This window comes from Oncorhynchus mykiss, chromosome 17 (genome assembly GCF_057628025.1).
Source record: "Oncorhynchus mykiss isolate SJ-2025 chromosome 17, ASM5762802v1, whole genome shotgun sequence".
Lineage (NCBI taxonomy): Eukaryota > Metazoa > Chordata > Actinopteri > Salmoniformes > Salmonidae > Oncorhynchus > Oncorhynchus mykiss.
Window position 1 is genome coordinate 21,907,703 of NC_143038.1, and position 18,106 is coordinate 21,925,808.

At 41.9% G+C, this 18,106-nt stretch overlaps 2 long non-coding RNA genes across 2 annotated transcripts in view; one reads left to right on the top strand and one right to left on the bottom strand.

The window, feature by feature from the left end:
- The window catches only part of LOC149975859 (uncharacterized), a 944,026-nt gene that overhangs the window by 779,527 nt on the left and 146,393 nt on the right, over positions 1-18,106 (top strand). The gene's annotated exons all lie outside the window — the stretch shown is intronic.
- LOC149975863 (uncharacterized) overlaps positions 1-18,106 on the bottom strand; it is a 56,377-nt gene that overhangs the window by 2,309 nt on the left and 35,962 nt on the right. Inside the window, exon 2 of the long non-coding RNA XR_016487810.1 lies at positions 10,192-10,280. This is a non-coding gene — a long non-coding RNA (uncharacterized LOC149975863). The remainder of the gene's footprint in view (positions 1-10,191; positions 10,281-18,106) is intronic.

Here is an 18,106-nt window from a genome sequence, read left to right on the forward strand (position 1 = left end):
TTCCATAAAAATGGATCTCTATAGGAGAAAGCCCTGCCTCCCGGGCTTTGCAAATAGTCTGGGTAGCCATTTGATTAGATGTTCAGGAGTCTTATGGCTTGGTGGTAGAAGCTGTTAAGAAGCCTTTTGGACCTAGACTTGGCGCTCCGGTACTGTTTGCCATCCAGTAGCAGAGAGTACAGTCTATGACTAGGGTGGCTGGAGTCTTGAACAATTTTTAGGGCCTTCCTCTGACACCGCCTGGTATAGAGGTCCTGGATGGCAGGAAGCTTGGCCCCAGTGATGTACTGGGCCGTATGCATTATCCTCTGTAGTGCCTTGCGGTCGGAAGCCGAGCAGTTGCCATACCAGGCAGTGATGCAACCAGTCAGGATGCTCTCATGGTGCAGCTGTAGATGTTTTTGAGGATCTGAGGACCCATGACAAATCTTTTCAGTCTCCTGAGGGGGAATAGGATTTGTCGTGCCCTCTTCACGACTGTCTTGGTTAGGGTTGCACATTTTGGGGAATATACGGAGGTGGAAACTTTCCGTGGGAATTAACGGAAATATATGGAAATTAACGGAAATATATGCAAATTAATATTAATACCATTTAAAATGTAGATGTTTTTTGCATTGGATATGTTTACGGAGACAGAAACATAAACCTTTTACCTTATCATAAGTAGACATAATTTCAAATAGAAAAAATTCTACCCTTCCAGTAGAAATTTTAGAAAATGATTTAGTTACGAAATGAACTTTAATTAAATGAGTTGACTTTTCACATGGGATGATTTCATTGAACAACCAAAGAAAGGGAATATTGAATGATCCCCAATGATCCATCGCATCTCCCAAAAATGTGTTCAACATACATCTGTAAAATGATAATCTAGAAACTAAAGCTTTGGTTGTCTTCCTCTCAGGCTTACATGACTTCTCCCTGGACCTCCTCAATGTCCATCTCTTGAACATCAGACTGAGGCCTCATCTTCACTGTAACTTATATATATATATATACACCAAGCAAGAAGCACAATGAACACCAAGGAGCTCTCCGAACAGGTCAGGGTCAAAGTTGTGGAGAAGTACAGATCAGGGTTGGGTTATAAAAAATATCAGAAACTTAGAACACCCCATGAAGAACCATTCAGTCCATTATTAAAGAAATGGAAAGAATATGGCACCACAACAAACTCACAGACCAGGCAAGGAGGGCATTAATCAGCGAGGCAACAAAGAGACCAAAGATAACCCTGAAGGAGCTGCAAAGCACCACAGCGGAGATTGGACTTTCTGTCCATAGGACCACTTTAAGCCGTACACTCCACAGAGCTGGGCTTTATGGAAGAGTGGCCAGAAAAAAGCTATTGCTTAATGAAAAAAATATGCAAACATGTTTAGTGTTCGCCAAAAGGCATGTGGGAAACTCCCCAAACATATGGAAGAAGGTACTCTGGTTAGATGAGACTAAAATGTTGCTTTTTGGCCATCAATGAAAATGCTATGTCTGGCACAAACCCAACACATCTCATCACCCCGAGAGCACCATCCCCACAGTGAAGCATGTTGGTAGCAGCATCATACTGTGGGTACGTTTTTCATCGGCAGGGACTGGGAAACTTGTCAGAATTGAAGGAATGATTGATGGCGCTAATTACAAGGAAATTCTTGAGGGAAACCTGTTTCTGTCTTCAAGAGATTTGAGACTGGGATGGAGGTTCACCTTCCATCAGGACAATAACCCTAAGCATACTGCTAAAGCAACACTCGAGTGGTTTAAGGGGAAACATTTAAATGTCTTGGAATGGCCTAGTCAAAGCCCAGACCTCAATCCAATTGATAATCTGTGGTATGACTTTATTTGTGTTTATTTTATTTCACCTTTTTTTTAACCAGGTAGGCTAGTTGAGAACAAGTTCTCATTTACAACTGCGTCCTGGCCAAGATAAAGCATAGCCGTGTGAACAGACACAGGGTTGCCAGGTGTACCTAATGATGGGTTTAAGGACCGGTGGTTAGTAGACCGGCGACGTCGCGATAGGGGGTGCGGGATTAGACGTGACAGTATTATTACTGCCTGACCAGAACCTCAGTCCCTGTGTCTGTCAATCAACACATTTCCCCAAGAGCCTTGACAGTTTTGACGATGTTCACATCATCGCGCCATCCCACTTTTGACAGTCACAAAGACCCGGGTTCATGTACTAGTCAGGCACTAATATCTCATTAAGCTTCAAAACTAAACTGATGCCTGTGATACTTTTTCTTGACCCTTATGATTAAAATAGGGTTTGCCTGCAGCCTTCAATGTCTTTTGTTGTCTGTCCTTCCATTCCTTTCATTTTTTGTTGCTCGTTTTTTGAAATTTCAATGGTTTTCATCGGCAGCAGAAAACAAAAGAAGCTTGTCAGTCCATTAATCTTAGTTGTGTACATAAAGTTGTTTTAAATACCGGCTCATTAGCGCATGAACGTCTTGCGAAATCACTTCATTTAGTAGAGAGGATATCAAATAATGATGTTTGATGTCAATTATTATAATTTTATTTATGTCACATATACATTTTTTTGTCACATGCGCTGGTTTATTGAATACATACATAAAGTTGCACAATGAGCCCATGTTGTCTATCAAATACATCGTTAAAGTTGTTGGTTAGCTGGCTAGCAAATTTTAGACATATTAGCATAGACATGACATCAGTCAAAATACCTCAAACAAAGCATTGTATCAAGAACAAGATAAACCTAACTGAAACAAAGCCACGATGTGTGCCAGGTTATCTGATGGGACCAGCTACAATGGAGTGTTCTATCATGTGCAAGTAAATCAACAATTTTAATTGTCTGATGCGCATTCTGAGACGGAGGAACAATTTAAAGTTACACTCTTTCTAATGTTCTCAAGTATGGCCCCACAGAGTCTGGCTTTAAGGTTTAGGTTATCTAGTTTCTAGAAGAAAGGACATTTCTACCCAAAGTTCTAGGCCTTTTTAGACTAGGTACATACATTTTCAATCAGTGTTGAATATGGAATGTACTTCCTGTCTAAACAAGATTTGACAGTGATTGAGGGATATGTTCTAATGGGTTGCTGGTATTCATTTACAACCAACACTATTGATTGATGAATAATGATGTTTGTTGTCATTATAGAAAACAGAACCTTGTGGTGATTCTCAATAGTTAGTACATAATTGAAAATAATTTGAGGGGCGACAGCATTGAAATCAGACTAAGGCTGTGTTTAGACAGGCAGTCACTAATTGGACTTTTGACCAATCACATCAGACCTTTTCACATCAGATATTTTTCAGAACTGATCTGATTGTTCAAAAGACCAATTAGTGAAAAAAAGATCTGAATTGGGCTGCCTGTCTAAATGCAACCAAAGAGACTGTGGTATGTGGTTATCTATCTCCATTCCCCACAGACTGAGCAGATGCTAGCGACAGACCAGAGACCTGCCCCAAACTGCTTGATTACACAACACACTCAGTTGCGTGCGTGTGTGTTTGTGTGTGCGTGTGTGTGTGCGTTTATGTGTGTGTGTGTGTGTGTGTGTATGTGTGCACGTGTGCATGCTTGTGTGTATGTGTGCATGTGTGGTCTGAAGGGGTCTCAGGAACATCAATAGCTCTTATCCTGTTTCTCCTAACAACATCTTTTCTCCCCCAACCCCAGACAGACACAGCATTCAAGAGAAAGTCAACACAAACAGACCCTGTGGTTTGGGACAAACGTTTGATGAAAATCTTTCTGTATTGGGTTCAATGTTCAGAGCCCGTATTCACTCTGAGTCTCAGGAGTATTGCACCAAAGTTATAAGACTGATTCTCAAGAAATTGACATATGACTTTGATAGCTGGCACTGGTGTGGCTCACTACTTTGTAACATTTTGCCAAAGCGATAACGTCGTAGGCAGGTAGAGCTGTCAGCTGCAGAACATGTTGAACTAATCACGGCAGAACAACAACTGTCTTGAAAACTCATTAATTAGCTAGAATTTCACTACACTACCCAACTAGCTTGAAGAGGTAGTATTTATTCAGCATTAGGTGTGAACTGGTGCTGTTAGCATCCCTTTTGGATTGAAGACTGGCTCAGCTTGCAAGCAAAGCTAGCAGTTATACCGACCAAATTGTCACACAGATTTAAAATGTAATAAATACTGCTCCTATAACCATAGGTGGCTGGTCCAATAGGCTAGGCTTCCCTTAAAGTTAGTTGAAATCAACTTGCCAACAATATATGATTACTCCGGAGTCCAGTCTATAGCATATTTACATTTTTTTTGCGGTGGATTGTTTTAAATCAGTTTAAAGCCTACAGTCGGGAAGCCCCCAATTTGGGCAGCGTGCAGCATTTCAGAAAAAGCTGATTTGCAGCCATCAGTGAAAAGCATCTAGGCCTATCGGAATATTTCAAAATACAATCGCTGGAAAAACACAAAAGAGAGGAAAAAATGGCCACCAATCCAAGCAAATAGAAAAAAATCTAACCTGTCTTACTATATAGTTTGCAAATTGTAAAAAAACAAATGTGTCAACTATCTAAACAAAATACTCTGTAATGTCAGTGTAAATAAAATTCTAACATTTGTAAAAAATAAAAATAAAGAAATATGAAAAATAAAATACTAATATCTTAATTAGATACAGTTGAAGTCGGAAGTTTACATACACCTTAACCAAATACAGTTAAACTCAGTTTTTCACAATTCCTGACATTTAATCCTAGTAAAAAATTCCCTCTTAGGTCAGTTTGGATCACTTTCTTTTAAGAATGTGAAATGTCAGAATAATATTAGAGAGAATTATTTATTTCAGCTTTTATTTCTTTCATCACATTCAAAATGGGTCAGAAGTTTACATACACTCAATTAGTATTTAGTAGCATTGCCTTTCAATTGTTTAACTTGGGTCAAACGTTTTGGGTAGACTTCCACAAGCTTCCCACAATAAATTGGGTGAATTTTGGCCCATTCCTCCTGACAAAGCTGGTGTAACTGAGTCAGGTTTGTAGGCCTCCTTGCTCGCACACGCTTTTTCAGTTCTGCCCACAAATGTTCTATGGGATTGAGGTCAGGGCTTGGCAAATCCAATACCTTGACTTTGTTGTCCTTAAGCCATTTTGCCACAACTTTGGAAGTATGCTTGGGGTCATTGTCCATTTGGAAGACCCATTTGTGACCAAGCTTTAACTTCCTGCCTGACTGATGTCTTGAGATGTTGCTTCAATATATCCACATAATTTTTCTTCCTTATGACGCCATCTATTTTGTGGATTGCATCAGTCCCTCCTGCAGAAAAGCACCCCCACAACATGATGCTGCCACCCCCACAACATGATGCTGCCACCCCCGTGCTTCACGGTTGGGATGGTGTTCTTCGGCTTGCAAGCCTCCCTCTTTTTCCTCCAAGCATTACGATGATCATTATGGCCAAACAGTTCTATTTTTGGTTCATCAGACCAGAGTACATTTCTCCAAAAAGTACGGTCTTTGTCCCCATGTGCAGATGCAAACCGTAGTCTGGCTTTTTTATGGCGGTTTTGGAGCAGTGGCTTCTTCCTTGTTGAGCGGCCTTTCAGGTTATGTCGATATGGGACGCATTTTACTGTGGATATAGATACTTCCTAACCGACTTGCCAAAACTATAGTTTGTTAACAAGAAATGTATGGAGTGATTGAAAAATTAGTTTCAATGACTCCAACCTAAGTGTATGTAAACTTCCGACTTCAACTGTAGGTACGCTTTATTTGCCTTGTTTAGCATCCCAGATAAAGCAAAATATTTTTTGCTCATATGATTTGAGAAATTAATCATGAGGAGTAGGCAGCGTCATAAGTAAGTGAGTAAACTGAGATATGATTTGAGGAGTTAATCGGGGCAATTCTTCTATAAATAGACAGGTACGGTTGCAGGATCTTGTCAATTTTTTAATACCAAGTTTGTCTACTTCACCTCTAGACCATTTTATAGGTAAACTGCAGGGTAATGTAAAATACTGCAATACTTAATATTGTACACTTATCATAATTAACTTTCCTGGACTCTCTAGACTAAAACCTATCTAGATCTTCAATGAGACATTGCAGGGATCTAGCTTGCGGACTTAATATAAAACTTGAGTCATCGGCATATATTTTGTTTTTAAGCCTTGGATTTCTAATCCTCTAATGTTTTTATTTGGTCTGATTTTAATAGATAGCATTTTTTCGATGGCCATAACAAATAGATATGGTGAGAGCAGACACCCTTGTTTAACTGCTCTTGATAATTCAAAACTCTGAGAAGTAGCCACTATTTACTATTTTACACCTAGGGTTGTTATACATTAATTTGACCCATTTTATAAGCAAATCACCAAAATTGAAAGAATGCAGGCATTTATAATTTAAATCCAGTCTTACTTTATCAAAGGCCTTTTCAAAATCTGCTATAAATACCAAACCTGGGTTCTCAGATGTGTCATGATGTTCTATTATTTCTAGTAGTTGTTGTATAGTATCTCCAATGTATAGTCCATGTAAAAAACCTGTCTGATGAACAATACCTGGTAAAACCTTTTTAACTCTGAGTGCTGTGCATTTCGCTAGCATTTTTGTAATACAACATTGAAGTGTAAGAGTCCTCCAGTTTTTTAGATAGACTGGGTCTTTATATTTGCAATCTGGGTATTGTTTTAATAATTAAAATTGTATTTAACCAGGCAAGTCAGTTAAGAACTAATTCTTATTTTCAATGACGGCCTAGGAACAATGGGTTAACTGCCTGTTCAGGTGCAGAACAATAGATTTGTACCTTGTCAGCTCAGTGGTTTGAACTTGCAACCTTCCGGTTACTAGTCCAACGCTCTAACCACTAGGCTACCCTGCCTGCCTAATAGTGAAATCAGACTGATATCCTGCTAAGTACATGACAGACTACCGTTTCTATAGGAGTAGTTCAAACAAGCCAGCAATGGAGCTTTGAGAATATCATAGAAGGCTTGATATACCTCTACCAGTATGGCATCAAGCCCTGGGGGTTTTTCCACACTGAAAAGGATTTAATAGCCTTAAAAAGTTATTATTCTGTAATTTGGCCTTTGCACGGATCTTTCTGTACAGTTGTTACTTTTCTATTTTTTTTATTATTTGGAAATAATTCCTTACAATAATCGTCAGTCAGTGGGTGAGGATGAGAAGGAAAAGAGAACATCTGCTTAAAATATTTAGCTTCCTCTTTTAAAATATAATACGGAGAACCATAGATGACTGCATTCTCAGTAACAAGTTTCTGCAAATTATTTTTGTTAGCGTTCCTGTGTTGGAGATTCAGGAAGAATTTGGTGCATTTTCCTCCATATTCCATCCAGTTTGCTTTATTTTTGTAATAGATTACATTAGATCGTTCTTGAATAAATTCTGATTTGGACCATATAGATTAACGAGCCAGATCTCTTTTTCGTCCACTTTCATATTCAAAAAGATCCACCTTCTTTGCGAATCATTCTTGACTATTTGCATATTCAGATCGAAATGTTAATCAATATGATCACACCTTTTGAATTCCTTTGTCCATGGCAGAAAATTATTTCACCACTCCATTCCTTTTTCCACACAGCTTCATCTAAGGATGTAGAGTGGGTTTCCTGTAAACGGTATATGTTATATTCCTTTTCTTTTAGCCATGTAAAGACTGATCTTCTTTTTTTATAATTTGCTAAACAGTTACAATTGTAACTGGCTATACTTATTTCACCACTTACCATAACTAGATACTAGTCTAAGTTGACCATAATTAGTACTTGTAAAGTTACTGCCATAAAAGGTATTATGACAGTCAAAATTTGAGATTTCAAATGTCTGATATTTAGAATTCAGGAAACAGGTTTGAGCAATATTTGTTTTATTCCCTTGCCTGTTTGCCTGTGAGCCAATGCCACAGATGTTAGAAAATTGGGTCAAGATATTATGTTTGTAGTAAATCTGAGTAGGTTGATATGTATATTGGATGTGATTTAGTGAGAGTATGTACAGTCGTGGCCAAAAGTTTTGAGAAAGACACAAATATTAATTTAAACAAAGTTTGCTGCTTCAGTGTCTTTAAAAAGTTTTGTCAGGTGTTACTATGGAATATTGAAGTATAATTACTAGCATTTCATAAGTGTCAAAGGCTTTTATTGACAATTACATTAAGTTGATGCAAAGAGTTAATATTTGCAGTGTTGACCCTTCTTTTTCAAGACCTCTGCAATCTGCCCTGGCATGCTGTCAGTTAACTTCTGGGCCACATCCTGACTGATGGCAGCCCATTCTTTCATAATCAATGCTTGGAGTTTGTCAGAATTTTGGGGTTTTTGTTTGTTCACCCGCCTCTTGAGGATTGACCACAAGTCAATGGGATTAAGGTCTGGGGAGTTTCCTGGCCATGGACCCAAAATATCGATGTTTTGTTACCGAGCCACATTTGCCACATTTGCCTTATGGCAAGGTGCTCCATCATGCTGGAAAAGGCATTGTTCGTCACCAAACTGTTCCTGGATGGTTGGGAGAAGTTGCTCTCGGAAGATGTGTTAGTACCATTCTTTATTCGAGGCTGTGTTCTTAGGCAAAATTGTGAGTGAGCCCACTCTCATGGCTGTTTTTCCTGGAGTGAAGTGGCTTCTTTGCTGCACTTCTTGACACCAGGCCATCCTCCAAAAGTCTTCACCTCACTGTGCGTGCAGATGCACTCACACCTGCCTGCTGCCATTCCTGAGCAAGCTGATAATGGTGGTGCCCCGATCCCACAGCTGAATAAACTTTAGCAGAGGGGCTTGCTGGACTTTCTTGGGTGCCCTGAAGCCTTCTTCACAACAATTTAACCGCTCTCCTTGAAGTTCTTGATGATCCGATAAATGGTTGATTTAGGTGCAATCTTACTGGCAGCAATATCCTTGCCTGTGAAGCCCTTTTTGTGCAAAGCAATGATGACGGCACGTGTTTCCTTGCAGGTAACCATGGTTGACAGAGGAAGAACAATGATTCCAAGCACCACTTTCATTTTGAAGCTTCCAGTCTGTTATTCGAACTCAATCAGCATGACAGAGTTATCTCCAGCCTTGTCCTCTTCAACACTCACACCTGTGTTAACGAGAGAATCACTGACATGATGTCAGCTGGTCAATTTGTGGCAGGGCTGAAATGCAGTGAAAATGTTTTTTGGGGGATTCAGTTAATTTGCATGGCAAAAGAGGGACTGCAATTAATTGCAAATAATCTGATCAGTCTTCATAACATTCTGGAGTATATGCAAATTGCCATCCTACAAACTGAGGCAGCAGACTTTGTGAAAAAAAAAGACTGTAATGTGTGATGTCCAAATAAATAATAACCCACCCAATTTGCATGGTTGAGTGTCTATGTGTGGAACATGGAGTTTTGCCTAAGTATTCAGGATGATAATTGTAATCCATATCATATCACCATCATAGTTGAATCATAATTACCTTTCACATCATTTTCATAGAAAAACACATCCCAGCATTTCCATAGCAATTGACGTTTTACATGATTATGAAAGAGACCTTGTATTACTATAGAGACTGCTTCACTACAGTACAAATGTATCCCATACAATATGTTATTATTCCACAAGGTCCCTGTTCTTAGATCTTCCCCTTGCTTATTGTAAACATAGATAAACATGTAGACAAAGACATAGAAAAGTTAGACAAACAAAAAACAGGTTCTCGACAATAGAGAGGGGAAAGAGGGAGAGAAGAGAAGAGAGAAAGATCAATTGTGTATGTGTAAGTCCGTATGTGTAAGCGAGCATGTAATTGAGTGTGTGTGTGTTCAAATCAACATCATAGTGTTTCTGATATTTTTACAGTTCCCATACTTTTTTCCCCCGTTAATTGACATTCCCGTAGAATTTAGTTCAGCCATGTCACGTTCTGACCTTAGTTCCTTTGTTTTGTCTTTTGTTTTAGTATGGTCAGGGCGGGTGGGTTGTCTATGTTAGTTTGTCTATGATTTTCTATTTCTGTGTTTGGCCTGGTATGGTTCTCAACCGTTGTCCCTGATTGAGAACCATATTTAGGTAGCCTGTTTTCCATTGTGTTTTGTGGGTGGTTATTTTCTGTTTAGTGTTGCACCTTACAGGACTGTTCGTTGGTTGTTTATTGTTTTGTTTTCAGTGTTCATTAAAATATTTACAATATGAACACTTACCACGCTGCACCTTGGTCCTCCTCTCCTTCCCCGGACGGCAAGCGTTACAAGCCATGGTGTTTTGGAGCTGTCTCGGAAGAGCTGTCCATCTAAACTCAGCAACAAAAAAAAGAAACGTCCTCTCACTGTCAACTGCATTTATTTTCAGCAAACTTAAAATGTGTAAATATTTGTATGAACATAACAAAATTCAACAACTGAGACATAAACTGAACATGTTCCACAGACATGTGACTAACAGATATTGAATAATGTGTCACTGAACAAAGGGGGTTCAAAATCAAAAGTAACAGTCAGTATCTGGTGTGGCCACCAGCTGCATAAAGTACTGCAGTGCATCTCCTCCTCATGGACTGCACCAGATTTGTCAGTTCTTGCTGTGAGATATTACCCTACTCTTCCACCAAAGCACCTACAAGTTCCCAGACATTTCTGGGGGGCCCTAGCCCTCACCATCACCCTCCGATCCAACAGGTCCCAGACATGCTCAATGGGATTGAGATCCGGGCTCTTCGCTGGCCATGGCAGAACACTGACATTCCTGTCTTGCAGGAAATCACGCACAGAACAAGCAGTATGGCTGGTGGCATTGTCATGCTGGAGGCTCATGTCAGGATGAGCCTGCAGGAAGGGTACCACATAAGGGAGGAGGATGTCTTCCCTGTAACGCACAGTGTTGAGATTGCCTGCAGTGACAACAGGCTCAGTCCGATGATGCTGTGACACACCGCCCCAGACCATGACGGACCCTCCACCTCCAAATCAATCCCGCTCCAGAGTACAGGCCTCGGTGTAACGCTCATTCCTTCGACAATAAATGCGAATCCGACCATCACCCAGGTGAGACAAAATCATGACTCATCAGAGAAGAGCACTTTTTGCCAGTCAAATCAAATCAAATCAAATCAAATTTTATTTGTCACATACACATGGTTAGCAAATGTTAATGCGAGTGTAGCGAAATGCTTGTGCTTCTAGTTCCGACAATGCAGTAATAACAAGTAATCTAACTAACAATTCCAAAACTACTGTCTTGTACACAGTGTAAGGGGATAAAGAATATGTACATAAGAATATATGAATGAGTGATGGTACAGAGCAGCATAGGCAAGATACAGTAGATGGTATCGAGTACAGTATGTACAAATGAGATGAGTATGTAAACAAAGTGGCATAGTTTAAAGTGGCTAGTGATACATGTATTACATAAGGATACAGTCGATGATATAGAGTACAGTATATACGTATGCATATGAGATGAATAATGTAGGGTAAGTAACATTATATAAGGTAGCATTGTTTAAAGTGGCTAGTGATATATTTACATCATTTCCCATCAATTCCCATTATTAAAGTGGCTGGAGTTGAGTCAGTGTCAGTGTGTTGGCAGCAGCCACTCAGTGTGGTGGTGGCTGTTTAACAGTCTGATGGCCTTGAGATAGAAGCTGTTTTTCAGTCTCTCGGTCCCAGCTTTGATGCACCTGTACTGACCTCGCCTTCTGGATGATAGCGGGGTGAACAGGCAGTGGCTCGGGTGGTTGATGTCCTTGATGATCTTTATGGCCTTCCTGTGACATCGGGTGGTGTAGGTGTCCTGGAGGGCAGGTAGTTTGCCCCCGGTGATGCGTTGTGCAGACCTCACTACCCTCTGGAGAGCCTTACGGTTGAGGGCGGTTCAGTTGCCATACCAGGCGGTGATACAGCCCGCCAGGATGCTCTCGATTGTGCATCTGTAGAAGTTTGTGAGTGCTTTTGGTGACAAGCCGAATTTCTTCTGAGGTTGAAGAGGCGCTGCTGCGCCTTCTTCACGATGCTGTCTGTGTGAGTGGACCAATTCAGTTTGTCTGTGATGTGTATGCCGAGGAACTTAAAACTTGCTACCCTCTCCAATACTGTTCCATCGATGTGGATAGGGGGGTGTTCCCTCTGCTGTTTCCTGAAGTCCACAATCATCTCCTTAGTTTTGTTGACGTTGAGTGTGAGGTTATTTTCCTGACACCACACTCCGAGGGCCCTCACCTCCTCCCTGTAGGCCGTCTCGTCGTTGTTGGTAATCAAGCCTACCACTGTTGTGTCGTCCGCAAACTTGATGATTGAGTTGGAGGCGTGCGTGGCCACGCAATCGTGGGTGAACAGGGAGTACAGGAGAGGGCTCAGAACGCACCCTTGTGGGGCCCCAGTGTTGAGGATCAGCGGGGAGGAGATGTTGTTGCCTACCCTCACCACCTGGGGGCGGCCCGTCAGGAAGTCCAGTACCCAGTTGCACAGGGCGGGGTCGAGACCCAGGGTCTCGAGCTTGATGACGAGCTTGGAGGGTACTATGGTGTTGAATGCCGAGCTGTAGTCGATGAACAGCATTCTCACATAGGTATTCCTCTTGTCCAGATGGGTTAGGGCAGTGTGCAGTGTGGTTGAGATTGCATCGTCTGTGGACCTATTTGGGCGGTAAGCAAATTGGAGTGGGTCTAGGGTGTCAGGTAGGGTGGAGGTGATATGGTCCTTGACTAGTCTCTCAAAGCACTTCATGATGACGGATGTGAGTGCTACGGGGCGGTAGTCGTTTAGCTCAGTTATCTTAGCTTTCTTGGGAACAGGAACAATGGTGGCCCTCTTGAAGCATGTGGGAACAGCAGACTGGTATAGGGATTGATTGAATATGTCCGTAAACACACCGGCCAGCTGGTCTGCGCATGCTCTGAGGGCGCGGCTGGGGATGCCGTCTGGGCCTGCAGCCTTGCGAGGGTTAACACGTTTAAATGTCTTACTCACCTCGGCTGCAGTGAAGGAGAGACCGCATGTTTTCGTTGCAGGCCGTGTCAGTGGCACTGTATTGTCCTCAAAGCGGGCAAAAAAGTTATTTAGTCTGCCTGGGAGCAAGACATCCTGGTCCGTGACTGGGCTGGATTTCTTCCTGTAGTCCGTGATTGACTGTAGACCCTGCCACATGCCTCTTGTGTCTGAGCCGTTGAATTGAGATTCTACTTTGTCTCTGTACTGGCGCTTAGCTTGTTTGATAGCCTTGCGGAGGGAATAGCTGCACTGTTTGTATTCGGTCATGTTACCAGACACCTTGCCCTGATTAAAAGCAGTGGTTCGCGCTTTCAGTTTCACACGAATGCTGCCATCAATCCACGGTTTCTGGTTAGGGAATGTTTTAATCGTTGCTATGGGAACGACATCTTCAACGCACGTTCTAATGAACTCGCACACCGAATCAGCGTATTCGTCAATGTTGTTATCTGACGCAATACGAAACATCTCCCAGTCCACGTGATGGAAGCAGTCTTGGAGTGTGGAGTCAGCTTGGTCGGACCAGCGTTGGACAGACCTCAGCGTGGGAGCCTCTTGTTTTAGTTTCTGTCTGTAGGCAGGGATCAACAAAATGGAGTCGTGGTCAGCTTTTCCGAAAGGGGGGCGGGGCAGGGCCTTATATGCGTCGCGGAAGTTAGAGTAACAATGATCCAAGGTCTTTCCTCCCCTGGTTGCGCAATCGATATGCTGATAAAATTTGGGGAGTCTTGTTTTCAGATTAGCCTTGTTAAAATCCCCAGCTACAATGAATGCAGCCTCCGGATAAATCGTTTCCAGTCTGCAGAGAGTTAAATAAAGTTTGTTCAGAGCCATCGATGTGTCTGCTTGGGGGGGGGGATATATACGGCTGTGATTATAATCGAAGAGAATTCTCTTGGTAGATAATGCGGTCTACATTTGATTGTGAGGAATTCTAAATCAGGTGAACAGAAGGATTTGAGTTCCTGTATGTTTCTTTCATCACACCATGTCACGTTGGCCATGAGGCATACGCCCCCGCCAGTCCTGTCTGGTCCAGCGACGGTGGATTTGTGCCCATAGGCAACGTTGTTTGCCGGTGATGTCCGGTGAGGACTTGCCTTATAACAGGCCTACAAGCCCTCGGTCCAGCCTCTCTCAGCCTATTGCGGACAGTCTGAGCACTGATGGAGGGATTGCGCGTTCCTGGTGTAAGTCGGGCAGTTGTTGTTGCCATTCTGTACCTGTCCCACAGGTGTGATGTTTGGATGTACCGATCCTGTGCAGGTGTTGTTACACTGGGCTGCCATTGCGAGGACGATCAGCTGTCCGTTGAGCACTGTCTTGGGCGTCTCACAGTAAGGACATTGCAATTTATTGCCCTGGCCACATTTGCAGTCCTCATGCCTCCTTGCAGCATGCCTAAGGCACGTTTACGCACATGAGCAGGAATCCTGGGCATCTTTCTTTTGGTGTTTTTCAGAATCAGTACAAAGGCCTCTTTAGTGTCCTAAGTTTTCATAACTGTGACCTTAATTGCCTACCGTCTGTAAGCTGTTAGTGTCTTAACGACCGTTCCACAGGTGCATGTTCATTAATTGTTTATGGTTCATTGAACAAGCCAGGGAAACAGTGTTTAAACCCTTTACAATGAAGATCTGTGACGTTATTTAGATTTTTATGAATTGTCTTTGAAAGACAGGGTCCTGAAAAAGGGACACTTATTTTTTTGCTGAGGCTATAAATAGTTTGTCCACAATGAGAAAGGTACGCTTACCGCTCTCCCTCTGTTGCCTCTGTACAGGATACAGCCTCTTGCGAAGTTCGTTTGTCTCCAGTGGAAATTGGTCATTGAGACCGAATTTGGTCCCTTTTAGCTCCCTTTCTCTGCTTTTGATCAGCTCCTTTTGTTAGAGGTGTTCAAATTTTGCGATGATAGGTCTGGGACCCTTGGTCTTTTTGCTCCGAGCTCCAAATCTGTGTACTGTGTGGAAAGTTACCTTGTTTACAGTCTCTAGAGGAGGTTTCAAGGCAGAATGCATGAATTCTCTGATCGCCCCCTCTGGATTATTAGATCCTCAGGAATCCCAGAAAAGATGAGATTTTCACGTTTGCTACAGCTTTGTATATCTAGTAGACTCCTTTATCACCCTGTTTTCCCTGAGTAGACAATCCATGTTGGAATTGAGGGTTTTTACCTTGGCTGTGAGCGCCTTGTTCTCTCCTTGGAGCGAGATAATTTCACTCTGGCTAAACTCCAAACCCCCTCTCAGCCCTGCTACCATCTCACAGAACTTTTCAAGTGTTGCATGGATTCCAGCAAGAGTACTAGCCTCTACTTCAATGGTAGGTAAATTGTCCGTGTCTGTAGATGAGTCTGTCTTTCTTTTTTTGTCGGATTAAGAGTTCTTTTGTCAGGTAGCCGGATCTTTCCACAATGGAGTATGCTGTTCCTCCATAGCATAAAGCTGTTGATTTCTCGTCGATTTCCCTCAGGATCTCATTAGTTTCCAGGTTGACTCTGAACTGCAACCAGTTGTTTACAAATGTTTTTAATGATGCCTCTTTTCCACGACGACTGAAGATGTAATTCTGAGTTACAAAATGCAACAAAGTTGCTTTCGCTGTTTTGTTTGCAATCAACAGGCTGCTCCGTGAACTCTCGCGTCAACATCCTTGACTCTCCCAGCTGCATACGCCCTCCTCCTGTCTGCATACAGTATGCCCTCTTTTGTAACGTTACCATAGAAAATAGCTCATGTTAGCTAACACCATGTGGTTGATACCATTTCATTGACTCCATTCCAGCCATTTCTATGAGCCATCCTTCCCTCAGCAGCCTCCACTGCATTCGACACACAGATGTCGTATGGTGGCTATGATTCAAGTTCATTTTTTGTCCCATACTGCTTCATGTGACTGTATTTCCACGCTTATACACAGTACCAGAACAATTATGCATATTTGCACATACAGACCAGGCCATCCACCTGTGGGTGGAAATTCCCCCACGGTGGGTCAGGGGTGTGGCTTTTTTCTTTATTGCTTGATTTGAATAATAAAAGTGAGTGATAGTAATAGTTTGAGATCACTGGAAGTTGGTGAGGGAAGGAAAGCTCATTGTAATGGCTTTCCATTCCAGCCATTACTATGAGCTGTCCTCCATGCACCAGTTTCCAGTGATTCAGATACAGTGCCTTGCGAAAGTATTCGGCCCCCTTGAACTTTGCGACCTTTTGCAACATTTCAGGCTTCAAACATAAAGATATAAAACTGTATTTTTTTTGTGAAGAATCAACAACAAGTGGGACACAATCATGAAGTTGAACGACATTTATTGGATATTTCAAACTTTTTTAACAAATCAAAAACTGAAACATTGGGCGTGCAAAATGATTCAGCCCCCTTAAGTTAATACTTTGTAGCGCCACCTTTTGCTGCGATTACAGGTGTAAGTCGCTTGGGTCTCTATCAGTTTTGCACATCGAGAGACTGACATTTTTTCCCATTCCTCCTTGCAAAACAGCTCGAGCTCAGTGAGGTTGGATGGAGAGCATTTGTGAACAGCAGTTTTCAGTTCTTTCCACAGATTCTCGATTGGATTCAGGTCTGGACTTTGACTTGGCCATTCTAACACCTGGATATGTTTATTTTTGAACCATTCCATTGTAGATTTTGCTTTATGTTTTGGATCATTGTCTTGTTGGAAGACAAATCTCCGTCCCAGTCTCAGGTCTTTTGCAGACTGGTCCTGTATTTGGCTCCATCCATCTTCCCATCAATTTTAACCATCTTCCCTGTCCCTGCTGAAGAAAAGCAGGCCCAAACCATGATGCTGCCACCACCATGTTTGACCTTGGGGATGGTGTGTTCAGCTGTGTTGCTTTTACGCCAAACATAACGTTTTGCATTGTTGCCAAAAAGTTCAATTTTGATTTCATCTGACCAGAGCACCTTCTTCCACATGTTTGGTGTGTCTCCCAGGTGGCTTGTGGCAAACTTTAAACAACACTTTTTATGGATATCTTTAATGGCTTTCTTCTTGCCACTCTTCCATAAAGGCCAGATTTGTGCAATATACGACTGATTGTTGTCCTATGGACAGAGTCTCCCACCTCAGCTGTAGATCTCTGCAGTTCATCCAGAGTGATCATGGGCCTCTTGGCTGCATCTCTGATCAGTCTTCTCCTTGTTTGAGCTGAACGTTTAGAGGGACAGCCAGGTCTTGGTAGATTTGCAGTGGTCTGATACTCCTTCCATTTCAATATTATCGCTTGCACAGTGCTCCTTGGGATGTTTAAAGCTTGGGAAATCTTTTTGTATCCAAATCCGGCTTTAAACTTCTTCACAACAGTATCTCGGACCTGCCTGGTGTGTTCCTTGTTCTTCATGATGCTCTCTGCGCTTTTAACGGACCTCTGAGACTATCACAGTGCAGGTGCATTTATACGGAGACTTGATTACACACAGGTGGATTGTATTTATCATCATTAGTCATTTAGGTCAACATTGGATCATTCAGAGATCCTCACTGAACTTCTGGAGAGAGTTTGCTGCAATGAAAGTAAAGGGGCTGAATAATTTTGCCGGCCAATTTTTCAGTTTTTGATTTGTTAAAAAAGTTTGAAATATCCAATAAATGTCGTTCCACTTCATGATTGTGTCCCACTTGTTGTTGATTCTTCACAAAAAAATACACTTTTATATCTTTGTTTGAAGCCTGAAATGTGGCAAAAGGTCGCAAAGTTCAAGGGGGCCGAATACTTTCGCAAGGCACTGTATCTACTGTATAGAGACAGACACACCGGCAGTTCAGATGGAAAGGGCACAAGAAAAAAGACAGCTGAACACTAACATGTCCAAATCAATAGCTTGGCGTCAATATTAATACTGGAATGAGAATGAGGTTTAACGGACTCAAGCCGACCAAAATACTGCTTATCTACTCATCAGTACATTGAGAAGCTGCAAAAAACTACATCAGATAGCCAGGTAGAATCTCACCACATCACACAAACCCAAATAGTCAATAAGCTTATATTCTCATCAAAGAGGAGGGTGATTTGAACAGCGGAACATTTGTAAAAACTCTGTTTCATTGATATGACATTCAGCAACATGGGGATGAAAATGAGCTAACGACACA